The following is a 21,120-nucleotide window of genomic DNA, read 5'->3' as shown; positions in this document are numbered from 1 at the left end:
TGTGATATTTGTGCCCAAAGGCCAAATGGGTTTTAATTTTGAATTTTTTCCAAAATTTAAGGCTTTTACCTCGTTTTGCATGCTGCCCTTTTTTCTCAACACAATGTGGGTCGTGGACATTGATGATCTGTTTGGATATCAGTCATACCACTTTTGCACTTTTATGTTGCCTTAGGATGTGTGTTGCATCCATACTCCTGAAATTGTGTTTGGTTGAGTGATTTTATACCTATTATGGTTTCTTTTAGACCTTTTCTTTATTTCATGGACATTGGGATTCATGTAGAATCCATACTTTTGGATTGAGGCCAATGGAGTGAGTTCATGACACTTGGTTGATGGGGACACCATCCAAGCACAGAATGGACACAATAGGAAAGGGAAATTTTATTAACTTTGTAAATAAGCTAATACATCTAGTACAGAGAAAATAGACTTCAAAACATGCCCTATGGGCTTACAATAGCATAAATCTGGAGATAATTTCTCTTTTCAGTACCTCCTCTCAAACTCCACTCTGAATTGTCTTTTACAAAGCTAGAAATGTCCTTAAATAGACCTCAAAGGGTTAAGGACTAGGAATACATTCTAGAAAGTGCTAGCAGGCATCCACCAACTAAGTAGAAGGCTCCAGAAGCCACGTTAGAAGTTAGTCCAAATCTAGAAGAATATAAAAATGGTAACTAAACTTTCGAAAGGCATAACTTTCGAACCGTAGCTTCGATTGACGAACCATTTACATTTTTGGAAAGCTCTCAAAGCATTCTATAGCCCTATGGACAAAATTTTCTCATCCCCAATTTTTTGGCCCTTTTTGAGGTCATTTACTACCCCTAACCTAACTTTGAAGCATTCTTAAGAGGTCTCAAAAAATTGAAAAATCGCGATAACTTTCAAACCATGGGGCCTTTTGACCTGATTCTTTTTTTGGAATGCTCTAAATTGCAATTACATTCATTTGGCCAATTTAAACCTCCAAGTTCACCAAAATGATGGATCAATTATATACTCCTATATTTTTGACATTTACATGTATCCCAAGGTGTTCAAATACTCTATCCTAGAACACTAATAGTGGAATTGTGAGAGTTGGAACCTTTATTTGACCCAAATTGGTATCCAAAAATGAAAACACATGAAATAGAAACTAAGTCTAAGTACATTTTTTTTTTGGTGACACAAGATTTCCCTTATACTTTTGGATGCTCCTACATTAGACACCCAGGGTAGATTGAAAAGTGACCCTGTCATTTTATGAATGGTAGAGGAAATCCCAAATGGGAAACCTTAGCTGCTAAAGTTCAAGTTGAGTCCTCTATCGGCTGTCCTTTCCACTTGACCAAATACTCTTCATACTACCTATTTCTAGTACTCCTACCCACACAATGATCTAGAATGTCTTCTATCTCCTCCTTCTTAGAAGCAAGAATTGGACATGGCTCTAACATCAGTTCCTCATCTGCACCACCATCATGATACTCTGTTAAGTCTACAATGTTGAAAATAGGAGAAATGTGAAAACCATCTAGCAAAACCACCTCATATGCATTTCCTGAGTCATGTTTCTTTAGAATTTTGCAAGGACCAAATTTCTTCATTTTTAGCTTGTTGTAAGTGCCGGCTAGAAATCTTTCTTTTCCTAAGTGTACCATGACTAGATCCCCTACTTGGAATTCCTTATCTCTTCTCCTTTGATCAGCCCTAGCTTTATACTCTTGATTCATCTTGGTAATGTGTTCTTGAACCTCCTCATGTAGATGCTTGATACATTTAGCAAATTCTTCAACTTTAGCACTTATCCTCTCCCCTTGCTCTATCTTCCTCAATTCTGGCGTAGTCCTTGGGCTACTTCCAAATATAATTTGGAAAGGTGATCTACCAGTACTCTTATTTATAGAGTTATTGTAAGCAAACTCGGCTTGTGGTAGAATCAAATCCCACCCCTTGGGCTTATCCCCAACTAAACATCTCAACAAATTGCCCAAACGTCTGTTTACCACTTCTGTTTGGCCGTCAGTCTATGGGTGATGTGTAGAACTAAATTTTAAGTCTGTTCTCAACTTTTTCCACAATGTTCTCCAGAAATACACTACAAATTTAGTATCTCTGTCAAAAACTATACTCCTTGGAAGACCATGTAGTCTTACCACCTCTCTGAAAAATAAGTCTACAATATGGATAACATCATGAGTTTTGTGGCATGAAATGAAATGTGCCATTTTGGAGAACCTATCAACCACCACAATTACTAAGTCATTACCCCTTTGTGTCCTCAGAAATCTAAGAACAAAATCCATACTTATGTCCTCCCATGTCTTTGATGGAATAGGCAATGGCTAATATAGTCCAGTATTGTGGCTAAATCCCTTGGCAACTTGACAAACCTAGCAACTCTGTACAAACTTCTTCACATCTTGTGAAATCTGAGGCCAAAAATAATGTTCTCTAAGAATGGCAATGGTCTTATCTCAACCAAAATGTCCTACCATCCCTCCACTGTGTTTCTCTTTAATCAAATTTTCCCTCATGGAACTCCTTGGAATGCACAATTGGCTGCCCTTGACTAACATACCATCCTGAATTAGATAGTCTAACCACTTAGTTCTATCTACAACAATAGTCTGTTGACAAGCTTTCCATGCTTTAGCAAAATTAGGATCATCAGGGTACAGATTCTTGAGTTCATCAAACCCAACTACTTCAACCTGCATTACTATAAGCAACAACTATCTCTTGCTTAGTGCATCTACAACCCTATTAGATTTTCCACTTCTATGTTTCAACGCAAATGTATAGCTCTGGAAGAACTCTACCCACTTCTTATATCTCTAATTCAATTTACCTTGGCTATTTAGGTACTGTAATGCCTGATGATTAGTGTACAAAACAAATTTCTTTGGGAATAAATAATACCTCCATTTCTATAAGGCCTAAACTATTGCATAGAACTCTTGATCATAAACAGAATACTTCTTATTTGCATCATTCAATGTTTCACTAAAATATGCAATAGGGTTACCTTCTTGGCTTAATACAGCCCCGATAGTGCTGCCACTTGGATCACAATCCACTTGAAACACCTTTCTAAGATCTGGAAGTGCCAACATAGGTTGTTTTGTCACCTTCTTCTTCAGCATTTCAAAACTTCTCATATCTGCTACAGTCCATTTAAACTCTTTTCTATCCCCTCTTATTATGTCAGTTAGGGGTGCGCATATGCCACTAAAATTCTTAATAAAATTTCTATAAAAACTAACTAGACCATGAAATGATCTTACCTCAATAGTAAACCTTGGAGTAGGCCATTCCAAGATGGCTTTTACCTTCTCTGGATCCATTTTGAGATCTTTAGGTGATATAACAAACCCCAAATAGAATAACTCCCTTTTTGTAAAGATACACTTCTTCAAATTAATTAACAGTTTCTCTTCCCTTAACCTTTCAAGGACACTATGAATATACAATAAATTTTCATCCAAAGTCTTGCTGAAAATTAAAATATAATCCAAATAGACAATAAAAAAATTTCCCAGAAACTTTTTAAGTACCTCATTCATAAGCCGCATGAAGGTGCTTGGAGCATTCGTCAATCCAAAGGGTATGACTAACCACTCATAAAGACCCTCCATGGTCTTGAAGGTTGTTTGCCACTCATCTCCTTCTCGTATTTGTATCTAATGATAGCCACTCTTGAGATCTATTTTTGTGAAGTACTGAGCTCCACTCAAGCAGTCCATAAGATCATCTATTCTTGGCAAAGGAAATTGGTACTTGATGGTTATCCTATTTATAGCTTGAGAGTCTCTATACATCCTCCACTCTCCATCCTTCTTTGGTGCCAGTACTGCAGGTACTACACATGGACTAAGGCTCTCCCGAATCAAGCCCTTCCTCAATAACTCTTGAACCTATCTATTTAGCTCCTTTATTTCAATAGGAGTCATCCTATGAGCAGCCTTGTTAGGAAAACTGCTCCTAGAATTAGATCTATGTGATGACTCATTTGCCTTACTGGTGGCAATCCTTTTGGAACATTATCCGATATAATATCTCCAAACTCTCTTAGTAAATCTAAAACTTCAAGTGGTATTTCACTACTACCTTCTTTATCTTTCCTAGGAATCAAAGCATAGGACATACACTGATGTTTCACTCCATCTAAAAACTTTCTTCCATCAACAAGACAAATCCTAGCACTGCTACATACCTTTTCATCTTCCTTTTTCATGGGCTTCAGTTTGTGGCAAACTCCATCATTTGTTAGAGAGTATGTGTTTGCATGACCATCATGTATTGCATTCCTATCAAACTACCATGGTCTACCCAACAATAGATGGAAAATATCCATTGGAATAACATCACAGAGAACTTCATCATGGTAACTCCCAATTTTGAATTTCACTAGACATTGTTCACTTACCAGGACCTTATGATCATCTTTCACCCAAGAAATCTTATAGGGTTGGGGGTGTTTCTTCCTCTTGAGCTTCAGCTTAGAGACCATCTCCTTTGACACCAAGTTGTTAGTGCTACCACCATCAATGAGCACATCACAAAAATTTTCCTCAAATTTTCACCTAGTTGAATGTGATGACTGTGCATCCTCATCCACATGAGCAACCCTAGCTTGACCCTCAGCTCTCTTATCTATCCTTCCTTGTCATTGAGGGCATCCAAAGGCATGATGACTTCTTCATTGCAATGGAAATAGGTACCACAGAAGCCTCCTCTTCCTTTTCCACATCCTCTACCTCTTCCTCTCTGATTTCCAAAGTCTTGATCATGGGAGTGGTTGAAAAACTCATTCCTCTGTTTCCTGCTAGTACACACATCTTCATTTTTCTTTTGAGTTTCATTTTGGCCTCCAGATGACCTACTGCTTCCCCTTCCTCCTTGACCACACCCTCTTTCTCTCCCTTCAAAACTTTTATTCAGCTTCTCCTCAACTCATAGGGAAAATTGGTATGCCTCTTCAACGCTGGTCATTCTTACCAGACTTAATTCCTCCTGCATGCTAGGTCACAACCCACTGATATAAAGAGCAACCTTTTCCTTATTTGCTTCTGCATCCTCTGCTCTAATCAAAAGTCGATAAAACTCCTCTATATATTCTTGGACTGATCTTCCTGCTTGCTTTAGCCCATGCATCTTCTTAAACAAATCAAGCTCGTAGTCCATAGGAATGAACTACTTCTTCAATTTTTCCACCATGTGATCCCAACTTGTGATCTTCTCCTTTCCTCTTCTATATCTTTCCAATTGAACCTCTTGCCACTAGATTTTGGCATGTCCTTTCAGTTTTTCCTTTGCAAACTTAACCCTATCTGGGTCCCTGATATCCTCATACTCAAAGTATTCTTCTAGTTCATTGATCCAATCGATCAACTCATCTGGTTTTAGATTTCCTGAAAATACACCCACATCAATTGTAGGTCTTTTTCCAAACTTAGTAATGGCCCTTAAAAGCCTTTCCTCTGCCTGATTTAGAACTTCCCCATCAAATTCCCCTTCTGGTCCAATTTCTTCTTCTTCATTGTCATCCTCACTATCATCACCTGCAGCAACATTTGTTCCTCTATGGAGCTCCTCCTGCAATGCTTGTACCTACCTTTGGAGGGCTCTAACCTCCTTAGGATTAACAACTCTGGCCCTTCCACCACACTCTCTTCGTGGAGGCATCTTCTTAACTCAAACCCACAACCACACAGTCTTGGTGAAAACTACCTCATAGTCGGCGTTCTATCTACGCACTCAGGAAAACTAGCTTTGATACCACTTGATGGGGACACCACCCAAGCACAAAATGGACACAACAAGAAAAAAAAAATTTATTAACTTTGTAAATAAGCTAATACATCCAGTACAGAGAAAATAAACTTCAAAACATGCCCTATGGGCTTACAATAGCATAAATCTGGAGATAATTTCTCCTTTCAGTACCTCCTCTCAAACTTCACTCCGAACTACCTTTTACAATGCCAAAAATGTCCTTAAATAGACCTCAGAGGGTTAAGGACTATGAATACATTCTAGAAAGTGCTAGCAAGCATCCACCGACCAAGTAGAAGGCTCCAAAAGGCATGTTAGAAGTTGGTGCAAATCTAGAAGTATCCAAAAATGGTAACTGAACTTTCGGGAGGCATAACTTTTTAACCATAGCTCTGATTGACGAACCATTTACATTTTTGGAAAGCTCTCAAAGTGCTCTATAGCCCTATGGATAGATTCACTCATATCCCATTTTTTGGCCCTTTTTGAGTTCATTTAATGCCCCTAACCTAACTTTGAAGCACTCTTAAGAGGTCTCCAAAAATAAAAAATTGTGATAACTTTCAAACCGTGGGGCCTTTTGACCTGATTCTTTTTTTGGAATGCTCTAAATTTTAATTACATTCATTTGGCCAATTTACACCTCCTAGTTCACCAAAATGATGGCTCAATTACATACTCCTATTTTTTTGACATTTAAATGTATCCCAAGGTGATCAAATACTCTATCCTAGAACACTGATAGTGGAACTGTGAGAGTTGGAACCTTTATTTGACCCAAATGGGTATCCAAAAATGAAAACCCATGAAATAGAAAATAAGTTTAAGTTTTTTTTTTTTTGGGTGACACAGGATTACCCTTATCCCTTTGGATGGTCCTGCATCATTGGTCTTGTTGCATAATTGGAATTCATGTAGAATCCATACTCTCACATTGAGGCCAGTTGAGTGATTTTATGATGTATGGTTTTATTGGCTTTGGGATTCATGCAAAATCTATCCTCTTGAGTTGCTTTCGATTAGGTGTTTTTTTTGCATTGTGTTCTCATCCTGTCCTTGTGTTATGATCTTCACGATGGTGGTGCACCACACATGAGTACGCGTGTGTACATTTTTTGTAGGACTTGTGGGTCTTGACCTTCCATGTCTTTTCTGGAAGTTTTGATCATTGGGGTTGGGATGGGAGTATACATGCCCATGAGCACTTGTTATAGGATGAGCATGGGTAGGGTAGTGTAGCATATGGAGTGGCCTTCTATCTCGCAGCCTGGTGATCATTCTACCCCAAGGGTTAGTGGAGGATGTGAAGTTTTAAATAAGTGATAATTAAAGAAAATGTGTGACTGGTAATAAAATTTAAGATAGTAAAATGTTGGGCTGAGCCATTCCATTGAGGGATGCTAAATCTGCACGATCCAAGCTTGGGATTTTTGATGCCAAGTGACTCTCCATGATGTCAGCCCCTACTTAGTAGCTTTTTGAGTGTCTTACCAAGACCTGTACTCCTTGCATTGTCTTAAGTTCTTGGTTGTATCCATCATACTATCTGACATGAGTGTTAGCCATGGATGTTCTTTTGTGTGTTTGTTGTTGGATCATTATCTCCATCAACATGATGGGTGTGGACATACAGGTTCCACGTGGTTGGGAGGCATAGCTACCTTCACCACTATTAGGGATTGGTGTATAGAGATGATCTTTTGTCCTAGTGCAACCGTTGTTGGATGTCTTCACTTAGTACTTCGGGTTTCAGAGTATGCTTTCATTGGAATGCTTGGATATCATGTTTAGATGATGTTAGTTTATTTGACGCTTTCCCATGTTATGATGTTTAGCATATGATTAGATGATGTTATTTGATTTAGTAGTATATATGTTGCTTACTATTGTTTAGCATGTGATAGGTGATGTTATCTACTGTAGGATTATCTTATGCGTTTTCATTAGCATGTTAAATTTTCCTATGCTGATATTATGCATGTTTTAGTAGTGATGTCCCTATTATGATAGCACTAACAGTTTGGTTAGTAGCTTGGGATGTTACGCGCGGAGGATGGCTAGGACCCACAATGGTCTTATGATGCTATTGACGGCTGGGAGGAACCACATACTTAGTTTGTTTGTTCAGTTCATTGTGATGTTTATTTTAGTATGTTCTTTGTTGTTCTAGTTTAGATGGATAGATGTTCTTCGTTCTATGTTGTTCTTTTACTTGAGTGTTCATGCCTTGAGATGTGGATCCAGTTCTCCCTGGTGTGGAGGTTCTTTGGTCTATTGTTCCCCTTTCTGAGTTCTAGAAGTGTCTTTGTTTTCTATGGGTGACATTTGTTTAGCAATGTGTGACATTTAAAAAGTATCGCATGCCCATACAAATTATATCATACGACACTGTAAAGTATTGCACACATTCTTGAGAAATGTCATGCGACATATCGCATGCCTTTTAGAGAAGAGTCGCGTGACACTTTTTTAGTATCGCACACCTCTTAGAGAAGTGTCGTACAACACTGTTGAAGTGTCGCATGCCTTAAAGAAAAGTATTGCCCAGTCCCTCAAAGTGTCACACTCCTTGAGAAATGTCGTGCGACACTTTTCTATGCTACATTATAGTATAACACAATTTTTGTAAAAACTTGCACAGCCCAACAGTGAACATTTTTTTTCGTGATCTGAACTTTTTGAGAGTTGTTTTGGGTACCCTTTTGTGCGTTCCTCAACCTTATATTTTTGCATTTTGAATTTTGTTGGCTTCTCTTGAATCTAATTTTCATGTTTGTGTTTTAGTCTCTTTGGGTTTAAAATATATTGTTTAAGTATAAGTTGACATATATTTAATTCCTTATACTTAAGATATATTTTAATATATGCAACAAATCTCTTGAGATAGGTTTCAAACCTCTCAAAGAAAAATTAAGGATTCTAAGAAATTTCAAGGCTTCAAAAATCCAGACTTAGCCAATTTTAAGTGCATCAGGATTTTAGGCTTAGCAAAATTTCAAGATTCTACATTTAACCACAGCTTAATGTTTTGTTGATGAGTCGTCATTCCTTGAGCCCTCATCTGGTTTGGTAGTGGCGTTCGAAGATTTGTTGGTTGTTGGGATTGTGGTAAAGTCTTCTGTTGTGATCTTTGTGATCTCTGTATGACATTGTCATGTGCATTCATACTTGTTAAAAAAAATATTTCTTGACTTGATTTGAATCCTTGTTTCCAAAGATCTCCAAGCAGAACATTACATACATAGATATATGTATGTATGCATTCAATGTATACATAGATATATGCATGTATAGATGCATGCATGCATACATACATATATATGTCTGCATCTATATACATACATACATGTATGGATGTATTCATCCATGCATGCATATGCATGCATGTATGTATGCATCCATACATATATATGTATTCATGTATATATAAACATAAATACATATATGTATACATGTATGTATGCATGTATACATAGATGCATGCATGTATGTATGCAAGCATACATGCATATGCATACATACAAGATATATACATGTATGTATGTATGTATGCATTCATACATACATATATCTCTGTATACATTGCATACATACATAGATATGAATGCATGCATGCATTACTACATACATATATATATCTATGTATACATGCATGCATAGATATATCTATGTATGTATGCATGCATACATCCATACATACATGTATCTATGTATGCATGCATCAATACATACATCCATATGTATGTATACATAGATACATGTATGTATGGATGGATTCATGCATGCATGCATCCATACATATATCCATATATCTTTGTAGGCATTCATGCAGGCATGCATCCATACATACATATATCTATCCATGCATGTATACATAGATATATATGTGTATGTCTGCATGCATGCATATCTATGTGACTATACAATATATTCATAGATATATGTATGTATGGATGCATGCATGCATACATACATATATATGTATGCATGCATATATATATACATACATACATACATGTATGCATGTATACATAGATGCATGCATGGATGTATGCATCCATGCATGCATGTATGCATCCATACATATATATGGATGCATGCATATATATACATACATACATACATGTATACATGTATGTATGTGTGTATACATAGATGCATGCATAGATGTATGCATCCATGCATGCATACATACAAGATATATACATGTATACATGTATGAATGTATGTATGCATCCATGCATACACACATGCATGCATCTATGCATGCATGGATATACACATGTATGTATGGATGGATGTATGCATGCATGTATGCATAGATGCATGCATGGATGGATGCATGAATTCATCCATCCATGCATGCATCTATGCATACATGCATGCACAGACGTATGCATCCATGCATGCATGTATGTATGGATGCATGCATGCATATGCATACATACAAGATATATATGTGTATGCATGTATGTATGCATATGGATGCATGCACGATATATACATGTATACATGTATGTATGTGCATATCCATCCATGTATACATACATGCATGCATATATGCATGCATGAATAGACACATGTATGTATGGATGGATGTATGCATGCATGTATGCATAGATGCATGCATGCATGCATGCATGCATGGATGCATCCATGCATGCATGTATACATACAAGATATATACATGTATGCATGTATGTATGCATATGGATGCATGCAAGATATATACATGTATACATGTATGTATGTATGTATCCATCCATGCATACATGCATGCATGCATCTATGCATGCATGGATAGACACATGTATGTATGGATGGATGTATGCATGCATGTATACATAGATGCATGGATGGATCTTTGCATCCATGCATGTATAGACGCATGCATGTATGGATGCATGCATACATGCGTATGCATACATAAAAGATATATACATGTATACATACATAGATACATGTATGTATACATAGATACATGTCTGTATGCATGCATGCATGCATGCATATATCCATACATATATCTATGTATGCATGCATGCATTCATACATACATATATCTATGCATGCATGCATTCATATATATATATATATATATATATATATGCATGCATGCATATCTATGTATGTATGCAATGTATACATAGATATATGTATGTATGGATGCATGCATGCATCTATATACATACATGCATTTATACATGTATGTATGCATATATATCTATGTATCCATGGATGTATGCATCCATGCATACATATATCTATGTATGCATACATAGATACATGTATGTATGTATGCATGCATATATATATGTATGTATGCATCCATACATAGATACATGTATGTATACATAGATACATGTATGCATGCATGTATGTATGCATGCATAGATACATACATATATATCTATGTATGCAATATATATATATAAATGGATGCATACATACATAGATACATGCATGCATGCATGTATGTATGCATGCATAGATACATACATATATTGATGGAGGAGCATCCAGAGATATAAGGGCAATCCTATGTCACCCGAAAAAAATATGTACTTAGACTTAGTTTCTGTTTCATGTGTTTTCATTTCTGGATACCCATTTGGGTCAAATAAAGGTACCAACTCTCATAGTTCCACTATCAGTGTTCTAGGATAGAGTATTTGAACACCTTGGGATACGTGTAACTGCTAAAAAAATAAGAGTATGTAATTGAGCCATCATTTTGGTAAACTAGGAGGTGTAAATTGGCTAGATGAGTATAATTATAATTTAGAGCATTCCAAGAAAAGAATCAGGTCAAAAGGCCCCACAGTTTGAAAGTTATCGCAATTTTTAGAGTTTTGGAGACCTCTTAAGAATACTTAAAGGTTAGGATAGGGGCATTAAATAACCTCAAAAAGGGACAAAAAATGGGGGATGAGTGAAGCTGGTCCATAGGGCAATAGAGTTCTTCGAGAGCTTTCCAAAAATGTAAATGGTTCGTCAATCGGAGCTACGGCTCAAAAGTTATGCCTCCCAGAAGATCAGTTACCATTTTTGGATTCTTCTAGATTTGTGTCAACTTCTAACGTAACTTCTAGAGCCTTCTATTTGGTTGGTGGATGCCAACTAGCACTTTCTAGAATTTATTCCTAGTCCTTAACCCTTTAGGGTCTATTTATGATCATTTCTGGCATTGTAAAAGACAGTTCGGAGTGGAGTTTGAGAGGAGGTACTACAAGGAGAAATTATCTCCAAATTTATGCTATTGTAAGCCCATAGGGCATGTTTTGAAGTCTATTTTCTCTATACTAAATGTACTAGCTTATTTTCATAGTTAATACAATTTCCCTTTTCCTATTGTGTCCATTCTGTGCTTGCGTTGTGTCCCCATTAAGTGGTACCAGAGCTGGTTTTCCTGAGTGTGTAGACATAGCACCAACTGTGAGGCAATTTGCACCAGGACTGTGTGATTGTGGGTTTGAGTTAAAAAGATGCCTCCATGAAGAGAGCATGCTAGAAGGGCCAAATCTATTAATCCTGAGGAGGTTAGAGCCCTCCAAAGGCAGGTACAAGCATTGCAAGAGGAGCTCCATAGAGGAACAAATGTTTCCCCAGGTGACGACAGTGAGGATGACAATGAAGAAGAAGAAATTGGACCAGAAGTGGAATTTATGGAGAAGTTTTAAATAAGGCAGAGGAAAGGCTTTTTAGGGCCATTACTAAGTTTAAGAAAAGACCTACAATTGAACTGGGTGTATTTTTAGGAAATCTGAAATCAGATGAGTTGATCGATTGGATTAATGAAATGGAAGAATACTTTGAGTATTAGGATATCAAGGACCCAGATAGGGTTAAGTTTGAAAAGGCCAAACTGAAAGGCCATGCCAAAATCTGGTGGCAAGAGGTCCAATTAGAAAGAAATAGAAGAGGAAAGGAGAAGATCACAAGGTGGGATCGCATGGTGGACAAATTGAAGAAGCAGTTCATTCCTATGGACTACGAGCTTGATTTGTTTAAGAAGATACATGGGTTAAAGCGAGCAGGAAGATCAGTCCAAGAATATATAGAGGAATTTTACTGACTCTTGATTAGAGTAGGGCATGTAGAAGCAAATAAGGAGAAGGTTGCTTGTTATATCAGTGGGTTGCGACCTAGCATCAAGGAGGAATTAAGTCTGGTAAGAATGATAGCATTGAAGAGGCATACTAGTTTTCCCTACAAGTCAAAGAGAAGCTAAACAAAAGGTTTGAAGGGAGATAAAGAGGGAGTGGTCAACGAGGAAGGGGAAGTGGTAGGTCATTTGGAGGCTGAAATGAAACTCAAAAAAAAAATAAAGATGTGGGTACTAGCAGGAACCAGAGGAATGAGGGTTTCAACCCCTCCCATGATCAAGACTTTGGAACTCAAAGAGGAAGAGGTAGAGGACATGGAAAAGGAAGAGGAGGCCTCCATGGTACTTGTTTACATTGTATTGAAGATAGTCATCGTGCCTTTGAATGCCCTCAACACCAAGGAAGGACAGATAGGAGAGATGAGGGCCAAGCTAGGGTTGCTCATGTGGATGAGGATGCAGAATCATCACATTCAGAGGATGCAAAAAGAGGAGAGACCTTGGTGAATGAAAAGGTCCTACTAAGTGGTGAGATTGAAGTAGGACAAAGGAGGAGTTTGTATCATACCAGATGCAAGCGTGAGAATAAATGTTGTGACGTGATCATTGATGGTGGTAGCACTAATAGCTTGATATCAAAAGAGATTGTCTCTAAGCTGAAGTTCAAGAGGGAGAGACATCCCCAGCCCTATCAGATTGCTTGGGTCAAAGATGATCATAAGGTCCTGGTAAGTGAACAATGTTTAGTGAAATTCAAAATTGGGGGTTACCATGATGAAGTTCTCTGTGATGTTATTCCATTGGATGTTTTCCATCTATTGTTGGGTAGATCGTGGTAGTTTGATAGGCATGTAGTACATGATGGTCATGCAAACACATACTCTCTAACAAAGGATGGAGTTCACCACAAATTGAAGCCCATGAAAAAGGAAGGTGAAAAGGTATGTAGAAGTGCTAGGATTTGTCTTGTTGATGGATGAAAGTTTTTAGATGGCATGAAACATCAGCATATGTGCTATGCTTTGATTCCTAGGAAAGATAAAGAAGGTAGTAGTGAAATACCACTTGAAGTTTCAGATTTACTAGGTGAGTTTTGAGATATTGTCTCTGATAATGTTCCAGAAGGATTGCCGCTAGTAAGGCAAATCAGTCATCAGATAGATTTAATCCCAAGAGCTAGTTTTTCTAACAAGGCTACTCACAGGATGACTAAACAGATAGGTCCAAGAGCTATTGAGGAAGGGCTTGATTCAGGAGAGCCTGAGTCCATGTGTAGTACTTGCAGTACTAGCACCAAAGAATGATGGACAGTGGAGGATGTGTACAGACTCTCGAGCTATAAATAGGATAACCATCAAGTATCGGTTTCCTCTACCAAGAATGGATGATCTTATGGACTGCTTGACTAGAGCTTAGTACTTCACAAAGATAGATCTTAAGAGTGATTATCACCATATACAGATTCGAGAAGGAGATGAGTGGAAAATAGCCTTCAAGACCAAGGAGGGTCTTTATGAGTGGTTAGTCATGCCCTTTGGATTGACGAATGCCCCGAGCACCTTCATGCGGCTTATGAATTAGGTACTAAAGAAGTTCCTTGGAAAATTTGTTATTGTCTATTTGGATGATATTTTAATTTTTAGCAAGACTTTGGAAGAACATTTATTGCATATTCGTAGTGTCCTTAAAAGGTTAAGGGAAGAGAAACTATTAATTAATTTGAAGAAGTGTATCTTTGCAAAAAGGGAGTTAGTTTATTTGGGGTTTGTTATATCACTTGAAGGTCTTAAAATGGATATAGAGAAGGTAAAAGCAATCTTGGAATGGCCTACTCCAAGGTCTACTACTGAGGTAAGATCATTTCATGGTCTGGTTAGTTTTTACAAGAAGTTTATTAAGAATTTCAGTGGCATATGTGTACCCCTAACTGACACAATAAGAGGGGATAGAAAAGAGTTCAAATGGACTGCAGTAGCTATGAGAAGTTTTGAATTACTGAAGAAGAAGGTTACAGAATAGCCTATGTTGGCACTCCCAGATTTTAGAAAGGTGTTCTAGGTGGATTGTGATGCTAGTGGAAGTGCTATTGGGGCTATATTAAGCCAAGAAGGTAAGCCTATTGCATATTTTAGTGAAAAATTGAATGATGCAAAAAAGAAGTATTCTGTTTATGATCAAGAGTTCTATGCAATAGTTCAAGCCTTAAAGAAATGGAGGCATTATTTATTGCCAAAGGAATTTGTTTTGTATATTGATCACCAGGCATTATAGTACCTAAATAGCCAAGTTAAATTGAATCAAAGGCATATGAAGTGGGTAGAGTTCTTGCAGAGCTATACATTTGTGTTGAAGCATAGAAGTGGAAAATCTAACAGGGTTGCAGATGCACTAAGCAGGAGATAGTTGTTGCTTACAGTAATCCAGGTTGAAGTAGTTGGGTTTGATGAACTCAAGAATTTGTATCCTGATGATCCTGATTTTGTTGAAGCATGGAAAGATTGTAAAGAGCCTATTTCTATAGACAAAACTAAGTTGTTAGACTATCTGATTCAAGATGGAATACTATTCAAGGGTAGTCAATTATGCATTCCAAGGAGTTCCATGAGGGAAAATCATATTAACGAGAAACATAGTGGAGGGATGGTAGGACATTTTTGTTGAGATAAAACCATTGCCATTCTTAAAGAACATTAATTTTGGCCTCATATTTCAAAGGATGTGAAAAAATTTGTACGGAGTTGCCAAGTTTGTCAAGTTGCCAAGGGATTTAGTCACAATACTGGACTATATCAGCCATTTCCTATTCCATCAAAGCCATGGGAGGACATAAGTATGGATTTTGTTCTTGGATTTCCAAGAACACAAAGGGGTAATGACTCAGTATTTGTGGTGGTTGATCGGTTCTCCAAAATGGCACATTTCATTCTATGCCACAAAACTCATGATGCTGTCCATATTGCAGACTTGTTTTTTAGAGAGGTGGTGAGACTACATGGTCTCCCAAGGAGTATAGTTTCTGACAGAGATACTAAATTTGTGGGATATTTCTGGAGAACATTGTGGAAGAAGTTGAGAACAGATTTGAGATTCAGTTCCACACATCACCCGCAGACTGATGGCCAAATAGAAGTGGTAAATAGAAGTCTTGGCAATTTGCTGCGATGTTTAGTTGTGGATAAGCCCAAGGGATGGGATTTGATTCTACCACAAGAAAAGTTTTCTTACAATAACTCTGTAAATAGGAGTACTGAAAAATCACCATTCCAAATTGTATATGGAAGTAGCCCAAGGACTGCACTGGAATTGAGGAAGATAGAACAAGGGGAGAGGACAAGTGCTAAAGCTAAAGATTTTGTTTAACATATCAAGCATCTACATGAGGAGGTTCAAGCACACATTACCAAGATGAATCAAGAGTATAAAACTAGGGCTGATCAAAGGAGAATACATAAGGAATTTCAAGTAGGGGATCTAGTCATGGTACACTTATGAAAAGAAAGATTTCCAGCTGGTACTTACAACAAGCTGAAAATGAAGAAATTTGGTCTCTACAAAATTTTGAAGAATCATGACTCAAGAAATGCATATGAGGGGGAGCTGCCAGATGGTATTCACATTTCTCCTATTTTCAACATTGCAGACTTAACAAAGTATCATTCTAGATCATCGTGTGGGTAGGAGTACTAGAAACAGGCAGTATGAAGAGTATTTGATCAAGTGGAAAGGATGGCTGATAGAGGATTCAACTTGGATTTCAGTAGCTAAGGTTTCCCATTTGGGATTTTCTCTACCATTCTTAAAGTGATAGGGTCACTTTTCAATCTACCCTGGGTGTCTGATGCAGGAGCATCCAGAGGTATAAGGGCAATCCTATATCACCCAAAAAAAAATATGTACTTAGACTTAGTTTTATTTCATGTGTTTTCATTTCTGGATACCCATTTGGGTCAAATAAAGGTTCCAACTCTCACAGTTCAACTATCAATTTTTTAGGATAAAGTATTTGAACATCTTGGGATATGTGTAAATGCCAAAAAAATAGGAGTATGTAATTGAGCCATCATTTTGGTGAACTAGGAGGTGTAAATTGGCTAGATGAATTTAATTGTAATTTAGAGCATTCTAGAAAAAGAATCAGGTCAAAAGGCCCCACGGTTTGAAAGTTATCGCAGTTTTTTGGGTTTTGGAGACCTCCTAAGAATGCTTCAAAGTCAAGATAGGGGCATTAAATGACCTCAAAAAGGGCCAAAAAATGGGTTCAAGCAAAGCCGGTCCATAAGGCTATAGAGCGCTTCAAGAGCTTTTTGGAAATATAATCAGTTCGTCAATTGGAGCTACAGTTCAAAAGTTATGCCTCCCGAAAGATTGGTTACCATTTCTGGATTCTTCTAGATTTGTGTCGACCTCTAACGCAGTTTCTAGAGCCTTTTATTTGGTCGGTAGATACCAACTAGCACTTTCTAGAATGTATTCCTAGTCCTTAATCCTCCGGGGTCTATTTATGGACATTTCTAGCATTGTAAAAGATAGTTCGGAGTGGAGTTTGAGAGGAGGTTCTACAAGGAGAAATTATCTCCAAATTTATGCTATTGTAAGCTCATAGGGCATGTTTTGAAGTATATTTTCTCTATACTGAATGTACTAGCTTATTTTCATAGTTAACAATTTTCCTTTTCCTGTTGTGTCCATTTTGTGCTTGGGTTGTGTCCCCATCATATATCTATGTATGCAATATATATATATGGATGCATCCATACATAGATACATGTATGTATACATAGATACATGCACGCATGCATAGATACATGCATGCATGCATAGATACATACATATATCTATGTATGCAATATGTATGTATACATAGATACATGTATGTATGGATGCATGCATGCATGTAATATATATATATATATATATATATATATATATATATATATATATATATATATATATGGATGCATACATACATAGATACATGCATGCATGTATGCATACATCTATAGATGCATGCATGCATAGATACATACATATATCTATGTATGCAATATGTATGTATACATAGATACATGTATGTATGGATGCATGCATGCATACATACATAGCTATATATATGTATGGATGCATCCATCCATACATAGATATATATATGTATGATGGATTTATACATGTATGTATGGATAGATGCATGCATACATGTATACATACATAGATACATGCATGCATACACACAGAGATACATGAATGGATGGATGCATGCATGTATACATAGATATATATATATATATATGCATGCATGCATATACATACATCCATAGATATATCTATGCATGCATAGATATATATATATATGTATGCATGCATTCATGGATACATACATATATATGTATGCATACATACATAGATACATGTATGTATACATAGATACATGCATGCATCCATATGTCCATACATATATCTATATATGCATGCATTCATACATACATACATATATCTATATATGCAATATGTATGTATACATAGATACATGTATGTATGCATATATACAAAGATGTATATATATATATATATATATATATATATATATGCATGCATGCATCCATTCATACATACATTTATCCATGTATATGCATGCATCCATACATACATGCATCTATCCATGTATATGCATGCATGCATACATACATGTATCTATCTATGTATGTATGCATGTACATGCATCCATCCATACATACATGTATCCATGGATATTCATGCATGGATACATACATGTATCTATCTATGTATGTATGCATGTACATGCATCCATCCATACATACATACATGTATCTATGTATATGCATGTATCCATCCAAACATACATGTATCTATGTATATAAATGTATCTTTTATGCATGCATCCATCCATACATACATACATCTATGTATATGCATGCATCCATCCATACATACATCTATGTATATATATATTGTATGTATGCATATGCATGGATGAATGCATGCATGCATAGATATATCTATGTATGTATGCAATGTATGTATGCATGCATGCATACATCCATGTATCTATGTATGTATGCATGTATACATAGATGCATGCATGCATGCATACATACATACATACATGTATATATGTATGTATGGATGTATATATATGCATGCATTATGTATACATACATACATGTATACATGTATGTATGTATGTATGTATATGCATGCATACATACATACATGTATCTATGTATGACATATGCATCCATACATACATTGCATCCATGCATAGATATATGCATGTATGTATGCATGTATATGTATGTATGCATGCATCCATCCATACATGCATGCAACCATCCATACATACATGTATCTATGTATATGCATGCATACATACATACATACATGTATCTATGTATGATGTATGCATACATACATACATTGCATCCATGCATAGATATATCTATACATGCATGCATGCATACATGCATTTATGTATGATGTATGCATACATACATACATTGCATCCATGCATAGATATATCTATGCATGCATGCTTTTACGTATGCATGCATGCATAAATATATGCATTGCATACATATACATAGATACATGTATGTATGGATGTATCTATGTATTATTTATGCATCCATACATACAATGCATCCATGCATAGATATATCTATGCATTCATGCATACATGCATCTATATATGATGTATGCATACATACATACATTGCATCCATGCATAGATATATATATATATATATATATATATATGCATGGATATGTATGCATGCATGCATCCATCCATGCATACTGATGGGGACACAACTTAAGCAGGGAATGGATACAAAAAGAAAGGAAAAATTGTATTAACTATGTAAATATGTTATTACATTCAGTACAGAGAAAATAGACTTCAAAACATGCTCTAAGGGCTTACAATAGTAATAATCTGAAGATAATTTCTCCTTTTAGTACCTCCTCTCAAACTTCACTCTGAATTGCCTTTTACAATGCCAAAAATGTTCTTAAATAGACCCTGGAGGGTTAAGGATTAGGAGTACATTCTAAGAAGTGCTAGTTGGCATCCACTGACTAAATAGAAGGCTCCAAAAGCTGCATTAGAAGTGGACACAAATCTAGAAGAATCCAAAAATGGTAACCGAACTTTCAGGAGGCATAAATTTTGAACTGTAGCTCCGATTAATGAACCATTTACATTTTTGGAAAGCTCTTGAAGTGCTCTATAGCCCTATGGACCAGCTTCACTCGTTCTCCATTTTTTAGCCCTTTTTGAGGTCATGTAATGCCCCTAACCTAACTTCAAAGCATTCTTAGGATGTCTCTAGAAATTGAAAAACTTCGATAACTTTCAAACTGTGCAGCCTTTTGACCTGATTGTTTTTATGGAATGCTCTAAATTACAATGACAATCATCTGGCCAATTTACACCTTCTAATTCACCAAAATGATGGCTCAATTACATACTCCTATTTTTTTGGAATTTACACGTATCCCAAAGTGTTTGAATACTCTATCCTAGAACACTGATAGTGGAACTATGAGAGTTGGAAACTTTATTTGACCCAAATGGGTATCAAAAAATGAAAACACATGAAATAGAAACTAAGTCTAAGTACCTTTTTTTAGGTTGACACAGGATTGCCCTTATACCTCTGGATGCTCCTGCATCAGACACCCAGGGTAGATTGAAAAGTGACCCTGTCACTTTATGAATGGTAGAGGAAATCCCAAATGGGAAACCTTAGCTACTAAAATCCAAGTTGAGTCCTCTATCGTCTGTTCTTTCCACTTGACCAAATACTCTTCATACTACCTATTTCTAGTACTCCTACCCACACGATGATCTAGAATGTCTTCTATCTCCTCCTTTTTAGAAGAAGGAATTGGACATGGCTCTAACATCAGCTCCTCATCTACACCATCATCATGATACTCTGTTAAGTCTGCAATGTTGAAAATAGGAGAAATATGAATACCATCTGGCAACTCCACCTCATATGCATTTCCTGAGTCATGTTTCTTCAGAATTTTGCAGGGGCCAAATTTCTTCATTTTCAGCTTGTTGTAAGTACCCGCTAGAAATCTTTCTTTTCCAAAGTGTACCATGACTAGATCCCCTACTTGGAATTCCTTATGTCTTCTCTTTTGATCAGCCCTAGCTTTATATTCTTGATTCATCTTGACAATGTGTGCTTCCACCTCCTCATGTACACACTTGATATGTT

This window comes from Cupressus sempervirens, chromosome 4 (assembly GCF_028749045.1).
Source record: "Cupressus sempervirens isolate cs-2001-9-10 chromosome 4, ASM2874904v1, whole genome shotgun sequence".
In the NCBI taxonomy this organism is placed as follows: Eukaryota; Viridiplantae; Streptophyta; class Pinopsida; order Cupressales; family Cupressaceae; genus Cupressus; species Cupressus sempervirens.
The sequence above is the reverse complement of the archived record's forward strand: the minus strand, read 5'-3'. Positions refer to the sequence as shown.